This window comes from Triticum aestivum, chromosome 1B (genome assembly GCF_018294505.1).
Source record: "Triticum aestivum cultivar Chinese Spring chromosome 1B, IWGSC CS RefSeq v2.1, whole genome shotgun sequence".
Classification (NCBI taxonomy): domain Eukaryota; kingdom Viridiplantae; phylum Streptophyta; class Magnoliopsida; order Poales; family Poaceae; genus Triticum; species Triticum aestivum.
Window position 1 is genome coordinate 109,451,859 of NC_057795.1, and position 13,488 is coordinate 109,465,346.

The following is a 13,488-nucleotide window of genomic DNA, read 5'->3' on the forward strand; positions in this document are numbered from 1 at the left end:
TGTTGTATTGCACCCGGCTGAACCTTTGGATGTACTTGCGCAAGCTTTCTCCTTCCTTCTAGGGATGATGTGTAAATCACTCGCCTGGCCATGAGCTTGGTGACCTCCGGTAAAGGCACCAACAAACTCATGGCATAGATCTGCCCAAGAAGAGACGGAATCCATCGGCAAGTGCATCAACCATGACATAACATTAGGCTTGACTGCCAACGGGAAATAGTTGGCAAGAACCTTATCGTCGCGGGCCCCAGCAGCTTGCATCGCGATAGTGTAGATGCTGAGGAACTCTGACGGATGAGTCTTGCCGTTGTATTTCTCGCCAACGTCGGGCTTGAAAGTGCGGTGGGAGGGCCATTGGAACTGCCGCAACTCACAGGTGAAAGCCGGACAACCCACCTCGGAGGGTAGGCTGTCGTAGCCTCCCGGCACTGGGTGATCCATAGCAGGCCCTGCCCGCCTGTCCGACTAGTGGCGCGCGTCACGTCGACGCTCGATGGTGGTTCGAGCGTCCTCATGAGCCCGCTCCCATAGGACTTGGGCTGATCGTGGTTAGTTCACAGGTCGGACGACGCGATGGAGATATCATCACGAGCATCGTCACGATGGGTCGATGCCCACGGAGGCAGGTGCTGAGGAGGGGAGTACACCGTAGCCGCATCGCCTTCGGTTCGGCCCCTGCTAGTAGGGGGTGTCCGAATGGAGTGACGGCCTACGGGTTTCGCCGGTCGCAACTCATCATCGTTGGTGATGCCGACGAGGCTCCGGACGGTGCCCCTCCATTCGTCCAGCTTTTCCGCCATGGGGGGGAGTCGAGGAGGAGTTGCACGAGCGCCAGGGCTTCTGCTGGCGTGGGTGGCAGCGAGAGTTGGGTGGACCACGATGCGCTTCGACTTCTAACCACGTTAGAAGGAGCCTCACCACGGCACCGCAACCTCCCGCCACCTTCATCGGCGCCTCGGCGTGCATACTGGCCCCTCTCATCCTGCGAATGATGCATAGGGTTTTTCCTAGGGCGGCGCCCTGGGTCACCAGCAGGGCGGCGCTGCTCATCGCGTACAATTTGAGAAGAGCGTGGTGCTGGTGTTGGTGTCTTGGAGGTCGCCGCGCCGTTAGTGGGCAGCACGATGACGCCCCTGGAGGGCCCCGCGCCGCCTGCAGGGGGCCCGACGTCGTCCTTGGGGCCGGCGCCGCATGGCTCATCGCCCTCGTGCAAACGACGCCTCCCGTCGGGGCCGGGCTGCCAGGGTGGTGTGGGTGTTCGCGGGCAGCGCCACGGGTTCTCTCCGCGACTGGCCCGCTACTGGTCCGCACCAGTGATGGCAGTCCGGTCCCAGATGAACCAATCGCCGTGGTCGTCTTCTTCTTAGGAGCCATGGCGATGATGAACTGCTAGGCCTACTACTAGACCAGATTCTCACAATCGCAGCACCCCCTGCCTGGCGCGCCAAAGATGTCGGTGGGGAACGACACCTATGGGATCACAAGAATCCCTACTACGGTTGCAGCGCGCGGGATCGTGAGAAGAGCAGGACTAGTGGACAGCACAAAGGGGATTTACCCAGGTTCGGGCCCAAAGATGTGTAAAACCCTACGATCCTGCTTTGGTGGATTTATTTGGTGTTCTTTAGCTCTTGAACTAGCTCTGGGTGTTCCAGGTTCCAAAGAGCCGAATCCCTCCTCGGTGTGCCATGGGCCTCCTTTTATAGGCCGAAGGGGCTGCCATAGTGGCACACAGGAGGTGGAAAGTGCTACAGCATCATGCGCTTATCGCTGGCATTACAGGACGAAGCGCATTAAATGCGGGGCTTAGGTGTCCTTCCACTTTATCGGGGACGGGAGTGAGGCCCGTCCCGTCCGTCGCCGCCCCTCCTGGATTTAACACGCACCCCGTCCAGCAGTGCATGTAGTGCCATGTAGGCAGGCAGGCAGCTGAGGTGGCACGATGATAGAGCCTCCATGAAGGACTACATGTTGCCACGCAGGTGCCTGCCCAACTAGTTGGGTCAGCGGCGGTATGCGAATGGCGGCGGTGGAGACTTGCTGGCGCGGGCCTGGCAGTGGCCCCGCTGGTGCGCCTGGCATGGGTCTTGCCAGATGGCCCGGCAAGGGTCCTGCCGCGGCACGCTGTCATCCTCGGCAAGGATCTTGTCGGGGGTCTCGTGGGCTTCCTCGGCAAGAACCTTGCCGAGGATTATTGCCTTCCTATCCTTACTTGATCTTGATTGTTCTTTGTCTTCACAAAGATCTGCATGCCACCACAGAGGTGCCTCCCGAGCCCTGTCCCAATGCGTTTGCTTACCGTTTGTGGGCTCGAAGGTGGCTCGCTCAGTTGGTGCGGACGAGCTGCCTCGGCAAGGGTCTTGCCAGGGCCGCTGAGGCTGCACTCGGCAAGGGTCCTTGCCGGGCAACCTGCGTTGCCTATGCGACCTTTGTGGCCTTGGTCCTTGATGTTGCTTTGTTCGTCTTGTACCCTTGGCTTCTCTCCGGCTTCCCTCTCCTGCCCTGTTTGTGCGTGGCCGCGGCAGGCGGCTCTGACTGCCCGTGCACAAGTAAAGGGGTCAAAAGCAGAGCCCCTATTTTTGTACACCGACACATTGAAAATCTCCAGCCACAGTCCGAAGTGTGGAGAGATGCGAAGGAAGGCCTTGCACACAATGATGAATGTCGAGATGTTGAGGAAGGAATTGGGGGATAGATCATGGAAATCGATCCCGTAGTAATACATAAGGTTGTGAACAAATGGGTGGAGGGGAAACCCCAGCCCACGGACGAAGTGAGGGAGGAATACAACCCTCTCATGGGGTTCCAGAGTATGGACGATCTTTCCCGCCATCAGAAGACGGTGCCCGATCTTCTTGGCCAGATACCCGGCCTCCCAAAGTTTCTTTATATCCTTCTCTTGGAAAGTGGAGGCCATCCACTTGCGGCCAGCAACGTATCCGGACATTTTCGAAATGCTTTTGTGGGCGGAGAAGGCGAATGCTTGGGCGCTCGAGCTCGAGAGAGAGAATAAGCAGAGGAAGGAGAAGGCGCGGGTGAAAGAGGGGAATCCTTATCCCTTTATAAAGGCAACAGAAATCATGCGCCTCCCCACTTGCCCTAAAGCTCGCTTATTCCCCAAGTGTCGTGCTAATGGCACGGTTGGGTCACCCACGCCCGTATTGATGAGAATCCCGTAATAAGGGGACACGATCTCTGCTTCGACAAGACATGTGATACGTTTCCAATGTATCTTTAATTTTTGATTGCTCCATGCTACTTTATCTACTGTTTTAGGCAATATTGGGCTTTATTATCCACTTTTATATTATTTTTGGGACTAACCTATTAACCGGAGGCCCAGCCCAGATTTGTTGTTTTATGCCTATTTCAGTGTTTCGAGGAAAAGGAATATCAGACGGAGTCAAAATGGAACGAAATCAACTGGAGAAGTTATTTTTCGAAGGAAAGCCACCCGAAGGACTTGGAGTGCACGTCAGGAGATACGGGAGGTGCTCACGACGGTGCGAGGCGCCCCCCCCCCCTGGGCGCGCCCCCTGCCTCGTGCGACCCCCGTAGCTCCACCGATGTACCCCCTGCACCCATATATACCTACGTACCCAAAAACTTCCAGAAAAGAACCTAGATCGGGAGTTCTGCCGCCGCAAGCCTCTGTAGCCACCAAAAACCAATTGGGGCCCTGTTCCGGCACCCTGCCGGAGGGGGATCCCATCACCGGAGGCCATCTTCATCATCCCGGTGCTATCCATGACGAGGAGGGAGTAGTTCACCCTCGGGGCTGAGGGTATGTACGAGTAGCTATGTGTTTGATCTCTCTCTCTCGTGTTCTCTCTCGTGTTCCTCTATGGCACGATCTTGATGTATCCCGAGCTTTGCTATTGTAGTTGGATCTTATGATGTTTCTCCCCCTCTACTCTCTTGTGATGAATTGAGTTTCCCCTTTGAAGTTATCTTATTGGATTGAGTCTTTTATGAGAACACTTGATGTATGTCTTGCGATCCACTTGATGTATGTTTTGGTGATCAACTTGCGGGTTTCGTGACATTGGGAACCTATGCATAGGGGTTGGCACACGTTCTTGACTCTCCGGTAGTAGCTTTGGGGCACTCTTTGAAGTACTTTTATGTTGGTTGGATGAATCTGAGATTGTGTGATGCATATCGTATAATCATGCCCATGGATACTTGAGGTGACAATGGAGTATCTAGGTGACATTAGGGTTTTGGTTGATTTGTGTCTTAAGGTGTTATTCTAGTACGAACTCTTTTATAGATCGATCCGAAAGAATAACTTTGAGGTGGTTTCATACCCTACCATAATCTCTACGTTCGTTCCGCGCTATTAGTGGCTTTGGAGTGACTCTTTGTTGCATGTTGAGGGCTTGTTATATGATCTATCTATGTTATTATTGTTGAGAGAACTTACACTACTGAAAGTATGAACCCTAGGCCTTGTTTCCTATCATTGCAATACTGTTTATGCTCACTTTTATCATTAGTTACCTTGCTGTTTTTATAATTTCACATTACAAAAACCTATATCTACTATCTATTTTGCACTTGTATCTTCATCTCTTCACCGAACTAGTGCACCTATACAATTTACCATTGTATTGGGTGTGTTGGGGACACAAGAGACTCTTTGTTATTTGGTTGCAGTGTTGTTTGAGAGAGACCATCTTCATCCTACGCCTCCTACGGATTGATAAACCTTAGGTCATCCACTTGAGGGAAATTTGCTACTATCCTACAAACCTGTGCACTTGCAGGCCCAACAACGTCTACAAGAAGAAGGCTGTGTAGTAGACATCAAGCTCTTTTATGGCGCCGTTGCCGGGGAGGCTAGGTAAAGGGTACTCACACTCCGTCACTAAGCTCTTTTCTGGCGAGGTGAGTGCTTGAAGGTATATCTTCAGATCTTGCAATCGAATCTTTATGTTTCTTGTTTTAGCACTAGTTTATTTTATAAAAGAAAACTAAAAAAATGGAGTTAAGTTTGTCTCATACGCTTCATCTTTTTAATATCTTTCGTGAGTATGATGGAAAGGAAAATTATGCTCAAGTGCTAGAAGAAGAAATCTATAGAATGATTGGTACTATATCTTTGTATGATGAGCATGATTTCAATGTTGTTAGTATGAATTCCTTGAATATCCATGATGCTAATGATATGCAAAGCCACAAGCTTGGGGAAGCTATATTTGATGGAGATGATATTTTTTGTCCCCCAAGCTTTGATGAGAAAATTTACTATGATGAAAGCATGCCTCCTATCTATGATGATTATTGTGATGACACGTATGCTTTAAAGAATAATGATAACCATGAAACTTGTCATCTTGATCTTAATTTTCAATCATATGATAGTTATTTTGTTGAATTTGCTCCCACTATTATTCATGAGAAGAATTTTGCTTATGTGGAGAATAGTAAATTTTCTATGCTTGTAGATCATGAAAAGAATGCTTTAGGTGCTGGTTATATTGTTGAATTCATTCATGATGCTACTGAAAATTATTATGAGAGAGGAACATATGCTTGTAGGAATTGCAATAACATCAAGTTTCCTCTCTATGTGCTTAAATTTTTGAAGCTATGCTTGTTTTACCTTCCTATGCTTGTTGATTATTGTTCCCATAAATTGTTTGCTCACAAAATCCCTATGCATAGTAAGTTGCTTAGACTTAAATGTGCTAGTCATATTCTTCATGATGCTTCCGTTATGTTTCAATTCTTATCTTTTATGTGAGCATCATTGCTATCATCATGCCTAGCTAGAAAGGCATTAAAGAAAAGCGCTTGTTGGGAGACAACCCAATATTTATCCTTACTATTTTTGTGTGTCCACATGATTATTCAACTTTAGTAATCATGTTTTATAGCTTTTGTTTCAATAAAGTGCCAAGTAGAACCTTTGGGAAGACTTGGGTGAAGTTTATGTGATCTTGCTGTGAAAAACAGAAACTTTAGCGCTCACAAGATTAGCTGCCATTTTTTACTGGAGAGTGATTTGAGGTTGATTCTTTTTGCAGATGATTAATAGACAAATTTATCAGGTCCAGAAATTTATATCATAATTTTTGGTGTTCCAGAGGTATACGTTTGATACAGATTACTACAGACTGTTCTGTTTTTGACAGATTCTGTTTTCATTGTGTTGTTTGCTTATTTTGATGCATCTATGGCTAGTATTAAGTGGTATGAACCATAGAGAAGTTAGAATAAAGTATATATTACAACAATATGAATTTAGAATGAGTCCATTACAGTAACTAAGTGGTGGGTTTATTTTCTTATACTAACGGAGCTTACGAGTTTTGTGTTGAGTTTTGCGTGGTTGAAGTTTTCAAGTTTAGGGTAAAGATTCGATGGACTACGGAATAAGAAGTGGAAAGAGCCTAAGCTTGGGGATGCCCAAGGCACCCCAAGGTAATATTCAATGACAACCAAGAGCCTAAGCTTGGGGATGCCCCGGAAGGCATCCCCTCTTTCGTCTTCGTTCATCGGTAACTTTACTTGGAGCTATATTTTTATTCACCACATGATATGTGTTTTGCTTGGAGCGTCATTTTATATTTTTAGTTTTTACTTTATGTTAGTTATAATAATGTTTTGCATCTTTAGTTTCAATAAAAAAGTCAAGGATAGCCTTTGCCATGCTTATTTTGCTAGTTTGCATGTTGCTGTTTGAAAACAGAAAGTTTACCGCTGTTGCAAAAATTCCCTAGAAAAGTCAGAGAATGGTATAACGTTGAATATTTTTGCATATTAAGATTTGATAAATTTATTACAGTGGGAATTTTAGTTCATAATATTTGGAGTCAGGGAAGTATTGTTACTCTTGCATTCTTTACAGACTGTACTGTTTTGGCAGATTGCTGTTATGGTTGCATTATTTGCATATGTTTGCTTGTTTAATGATTCTATTTGAGGATAGAAGTATTAAATATGCAGAGACATTTAGTATTCAATGTTGAATAATTATTTAAGTGATTTGTTATAGTAGAAGATGATATGGTTTTGCATTGGTTTATACTAACCTATCTCATGAGTTCTTGTTGAGTTTGTTGTGAATGAAGCTTTTGATAAGAAATAGAAAAACCATGATATGAAAGGAATTAAGGAGACACAAAAGCTCAAGATTGGGGATGCCCAAGGCACCCCAAGATAATACTTCAATAAGTCTCAAGCATCTAAGTTTGGGGATGTCCCGGTAGGCATCCCACCTTTCTTCTTCAACAACTATCGGTTAGTATCGGTTGAGCCTAAGTTTTTGCTTCTTCACATGAGTTGTGCTATCCTTGCATTGTAGTTTTCTTTAGCTTTGCTTGCTGTTTGAATAAGTATCAAGATCTGAAATTCTTTAATGAGTGAGAGCCATACACAAATTAGAATTTGCTAGAATACTCTATGTGCTTCACTTATATCTTTTGAGCGTGGTAATTTTTGCTCTAGTGCTTCACTTATATCTTTTAGAGCATGGTGGTGGATTTGTTTTAAAGAAACTATTTGATCTCTCATGCTTCACTTAGATTATTTTGAGAGTCGTTAATAGCATGGTAATTTTCTTAATGTTAATATACTTGGTATTCAAGATATGTGAAACTTTCTTATGAGTGTGTTGAATACTAAGATAAGTTTGATGCTAGATAATTGTTTTGAGATATGGAGGTGATAATATCAAAGTCGTGCTAGTTGGGTGATTATGAATTCAAAGAATGCTTGTGTTGAAGTTTGCATGTCCCGTAGCATGCACGTATGGTTAAAGTTGTGTAACAAATTTGAAACATGAAGTGTACCTGGATTGTGCATCCTTATGAGTGGCGGTCGGGGACGAGCGATGGTCTTTTCCTACCAATCTATCCCCCTAGGAGCATGCGCGTAGTACTTGATTTTTGATGACTTCTAAATTTTTGCAATAAGTATATGAGTTCTTTTGACTAACGTTGAGTCCATGGATTATACGCACTCTCACCTTTCAACCTTTGCTAGCCTCTTCGGTACCGTGCATTGCCCTTTCTCACCTTGAGAGTTGGCGCAAACTTCGCCGGTGCATCCAAACCCCGTGATACGATACGCTCTATCACACATAAACCTCCTTATATCTTCCTCAAAACAGCCACCATACCTACCTATTATGGCATTTCCATAGCCATTCCGAGATATATTGCCATGCAACTTCCATCATCATCATCATGACATACATTACTTTTGTCATATTGCCATTGCATGATCATGTAGTTGACATCGTATTTGTGGCAAAGCCACCATGCATTATTTTTCATACATGTCACTCTTGATTCATTGCACCATCCCGGTACACCGCCGGAGGCATTCATATAGAGTCATATCTTGTTCTAAGTTTCGAGTTGTAATCCTTGTGTTGTAATCAATAGAAGTGTGATGATCATCATTATTAGAGCATTGCCCCAAAAAAGAGAAAGTCCAAAAAGAAAAAAATAAAGGCCCAAAACAAGAAAATAAAAAGGACAATGCTACTATCTCTTTTTCCACACTTGTGCTTCAAAGTAGCACCTTGTTCTTCATGTAGTGAGTCTCATATATTGTGCTTCAAAGTAGCACCTTGTTCTTCATGTAGTGAGTCTCGTAAGTTGTCTTTTTTATACTAGTGGGAATTTTTTATTATAGAACTTGGCTTGTATATTCCTGCAATGGGCTTCCTCAAATGCCCTAGGTCTTCGTGAGCAAGCAAGTTGGATGCAGACCCACTAGTTTTCTTTTGTTGAGCATTCATAGCTCTAGTGCATCCGTTGCATGGCAATCCCTACTCCTCATGTTGACATCAATTGATGGGCATCTTCATATCCCGTTGATTAGCCTCGTCAACGTGAGACTTTCTCCTTTTTTGTCTTCTCCACACAATCCCCATCATCATATTCTATTCCACCCATAGTGCTATATCTATGGCTCACGCTCATGTATTGTGTGAAAGTTGAAAAAGTTTGAGATTCTTTAAGTATGAAACAATTGCTTGGCTTGTCATCGGGGCTATAGAAGTTGGGAACATCTTTGTGTGACGAAAATTAAGCATAGCCTAATTATATGATTTTGTAGGGATGAAATTTCTTTTGCCATGTTATTTTGAGAAGAAATGACTGCTTTGATTAGTATGCTTGGAGTATTATTATTTTTCTGTCAATATGAACTTTTGTCTTGAATATTTCGGATCTGAATATTCATATCACAATTAAGAAGATTTACATTGAAATTATGCCAAAGTATCACTCCGCATCAAAAATTCTTTTTTATCATTTACCTACTCGAGGACGAGCAGGAATTAAGCTTGGGGATGCTTGATACGTCTCCAACGTATCTATAATTTTTGATTGCTCCATGCTACTTTATCTACTATTTTAGGCAATATTGGGCTTTATTATCCACTTTTATATTATTTTTGGGACTAACCTATTAACCGGAGGCCCGCCCAGATTTGCTGTTTTATGCCTATTTCAGTGTTTCGAGGAAAAGGAATATCAGACGGAGTCAAAACGGAACAAAATCAACTGGAGAAGTTATTTTTGGAAGGAAAGCCACCCGAAGGACTTGGAGTGCACGTCAGGAGATACGGGAGGTGCTCACGAGGGTGGGAGGCACGCCCCCTGCCTCGTGGGACCCCCGTAGCTCCACCGACGTACCCCCTGCACCCATATATACCTACGTACCCAAAAACTTCCAGAAAAGAACCTAGATCGGGAGTTCCGCCGCCGCAAGCCTCTGTAGCCACCAAAAACCAATGGGGACCCTGTTCCGGCACCCTGCCGGAGGGGGATCCCATCACCGGAGGCCATCTTCATCATCCCGTCGCTATCCATGACGAGGAGGGAGTAGTTCACCCTCGGGGCTGAGGGTATGTACCAGTAGCTATGTGTTTGATCTCTCTCTCTCTCTCTCGTGTTCTCTCTCGTGTTCCTCTATGTCACGATCTTGATGTATCCCGGGCTTTGCTATTGTAGTTGGATCTTATGATGTTTCTCCCCCTCTACTCTTTTGTGATGAATTGAGTTTCCCCTTTGAAGTTATCTTATCGGATTGAGTCTTTTATGAGAACACTTGATGTATGTCTTGTGATCCACCTGATGTATGTTTTGGTGATCAACTTGCGGGTTTCGTGACATTGGGAACCTATGCATAGGGGTTGGCACACGTTCTTGACTCTCCGGTAGTAGCTTTGGGGCACTCTTTGAAGTACTTTTATGTTGGTTGGATGAATCTGAGATTGTGTGATGCATATCGTATAATCATGCCCATGGATACTTGAGGTGACAATGGAGTATCTAGGTGACATTAGGGTTTTGGTTGATTTGTGTCTTAAGGTGTTATTCTAGTACGAACTCTTTTATAGATCGAGCCGAAAGAATAACTTTGAGGTGGTTTCGTACCCTACCATAATCTCTACGTTTGTTCTCCGCTATTAGTGGCTTTGGAGTGACTCTTTGTTGCATGTTGAGGGCTTGTTATATGATCTATCTATGTTATTGTTGTTGAGAGAACTTACACTACTGAAAGTATGAACCCTAGGCCTTGTTTCCTGTCATTGCAATACTATTTATGCTCACTTTTATCATTAGTTACCTTGCTGTTATTATAATTTCAGATTACAAAAACATATATCTACTATCTATTTTGCACTTGTATCTTCATCTCTTCGCCGAACTAGTGCACCTATACAATTTACCATTGTATTGGGTGTGTTGGGGACACAAGAGACTCTTTGTTATTTGGGTGCAGGGTTGTTTGAGAGAGACCATCTTCATCCTACGCCTCCTACGGATTGATAAACCTTAGGTCATCCACTTGAGGGAAATTTGCTACTGTCCTACAAACCTGTGCACTTGCATGCCCAACAACGTCTACAAGAAGAAGGTTGTGTAGTAGACATCAACGTGCCGATAAAACCGCCTCGCAAAACATGGAGTACCAGGTTGGAAAAACGGTTCGAATAATGATCGGGCCGCGGTGTGATGTAATGCTATGGAAAAGTTGTCAGCAGATTAGACTCGTGCAATATTGTACTCTCTATGGTGGTATGTGGAATTTGTTTTGCGGAGCCGGACACGATTCTTGTGTTCAAGATCTACTTTGGAGTATTCAGGAGAAAGAACCCACCTTGCAATGCCGAATGCAATCTGCGCGCCGGACTCGTCGTCATTGTAGCCTCGTTCAGGGACTACTGAGGGAGTCCTGGATTAAGGGGTCCTCGGACAGCCGGACTATATACATTGGTCGGACTGTTGGCTATGAAGATACAAGATAGAAGACTTCGTCCCATGTCCGGGTGGGACTCTCCTTTGCGTGGAAGGCAAGCCTCGTGATTTGGATATGTAGATTCCCTTCTCTGTAACCGACCTGATGTAACCCTAGCCCCCTCCGGTGTCTATATAAATCGGAGGGTATAGTCTGTAGGAGAAGAACAATCATAATCATAGGCTAGCTTCTAGGGTTAGCCTCTACGATCTCGTGGTAGATCAACTCTTGTAATACTCATATCATCAAGATCAATCCAATAGGAAGTAGGGTATTACCTCCATAGAGAGGGCCCGAACCTGGGTAAACATTGTGTCCCCCGCCTCCTGTTACCATTAGCCTTAGACGCATAGTTCAGGAACCCCTACCCGAGATCCGCCGGTTTTGACACCGACAATCACAACACAACTCAAAAAGTAAAATAAGTCATACAAGCATCATATTACAAGCCAGGGGCCTTGAGGGCTTGAATACAAGTGCTCGAACATAAACGAGTCAGTGGAAGCAACAATATCTGAGTACAGACATAAGTTTAACAAGTTGCCATAAGATGGCTAGCACAAACTGGGATACAGATTGAAAGGGGCGCAGGCCTTCTACCTGGGATCCTCCTAAACTACTCCTGGTCATCGTCAGTGGCCTACACGTAGTAGTAGGCACCTCTAGTGTAGTAGGATTCGTCGTTGATGGTGGCATCTGGCTCCTGGGCTCCAATGTCTGGTTGCGGCATCTAGGAAGAAGAGGAAAAAGCGGGAAAAGAGGGAGCAAAGCAACCGTGAGTACTCATCCAAAGTACTCGCAAGCAAGGATCTACACTAAAAATGCAAGGGTATATGTGTAAAGAGGCAATATCAGTGGACTGAACTGTAGAATGCCAGAATAAGAGGGGGATAGCTAGTCCTATCGAAGACTACGCTTCTGGCAGCCTCCGTCTTGCAGCATGTAGAACAGAGTAGATTGAAGTCCTCCAAGTAGCATCGCATAGCATAATCCTACCCGGCGATCCTCCCCTTGTTGCCCTGTGGGAAAGCGATCATCGGGTTGTCTCTGGAATTTGTCTGGTTGTGTTTTATTAAGTATCTAGTTCTAGTTGTCATAAGGTCAAGGTACAACTCTGGGTCGTCCTTTTACCGAGGGACACGGCTATTCAAATAGATAAACTTCCCTGCAGGGGTGCACCACATAACCCAACATGCTCGATCCCCTTTGGTCGGACACACTTTCCTGGGTCATGCCCAGCCTCAGAAGATTAACATGTCGCCGCCCTACCTAGGCACAACAGAGAGGTCAACACGCCGGTCTAAATCCTATGCGCGCAGGGGTCTGGGCCCATCGCCCATTGCACACCTGCACGTTGCGTACGCGGCCGGTGAGCAGACCTAGCCTCCCTTATACAAGGGCAGGTGTTCTAGTTAAACCTGGCACGCGCCGCTCAGTCGCTGATGTCAAGAAGGCTTCGGCTGATACCACGACGTCGAGTGCCCATAACTGTTCCCGTGTAGTTGGTTAGTGCGTATAGGCCAGTGGCCAGACTCAGATCAAATACCGAGATCTTGTTAAGCATGTTATTTTGAAGTAACCACGGACACCGATCAGGGCCAGGCCCACCCCTCACCTAGGTGGTCTCAACCTGCCCTGTCGCTCCGCCACAAAGATCCACACAAAGGGCCGTCGGGAAAGTATGTCATTTTAGCCCCCAATCCGTGAATCAACTGCGGGTACTCAACGAGCCGACCCGACTTTAGTTACCATCTGTATAGTATGTATGTATGTATAGTGTATACCCATGATCACCTCCCGAGTGATCACAGCCCGATAGTATAGCAAGGTAGACTGACAAGAATGTAGGGCCACTGATGATAAACTAGCATCCAATACTAAGCATTTAGGATTAACAGAAAGCAGTAACATGCTACACTACTCTAATGCAAGTAGTATAGAGAAGAATAGGCAATATCTTGTGATCAAGGGGGGGCTTGCCTGGTTGCTCTGGCAAGAAGGAGGGGTCGCCAACACCGTAGTCGAACTGGGGATCACCGGCAGTCTCGGGGTCTACCGGAAAGAAGTAACGGAGGGGGAACACAATAATAATAGAGCAATCAAAGCATCACAAAGCATAACATGGCAATACGATGTGATAGGTGTGCCCTAACGCGGTAGTAGGTGATACCGGCGAAGGGGGGAAACATCCAGGAAAGTATTCCCGTTGTTTCATGTTTTTGG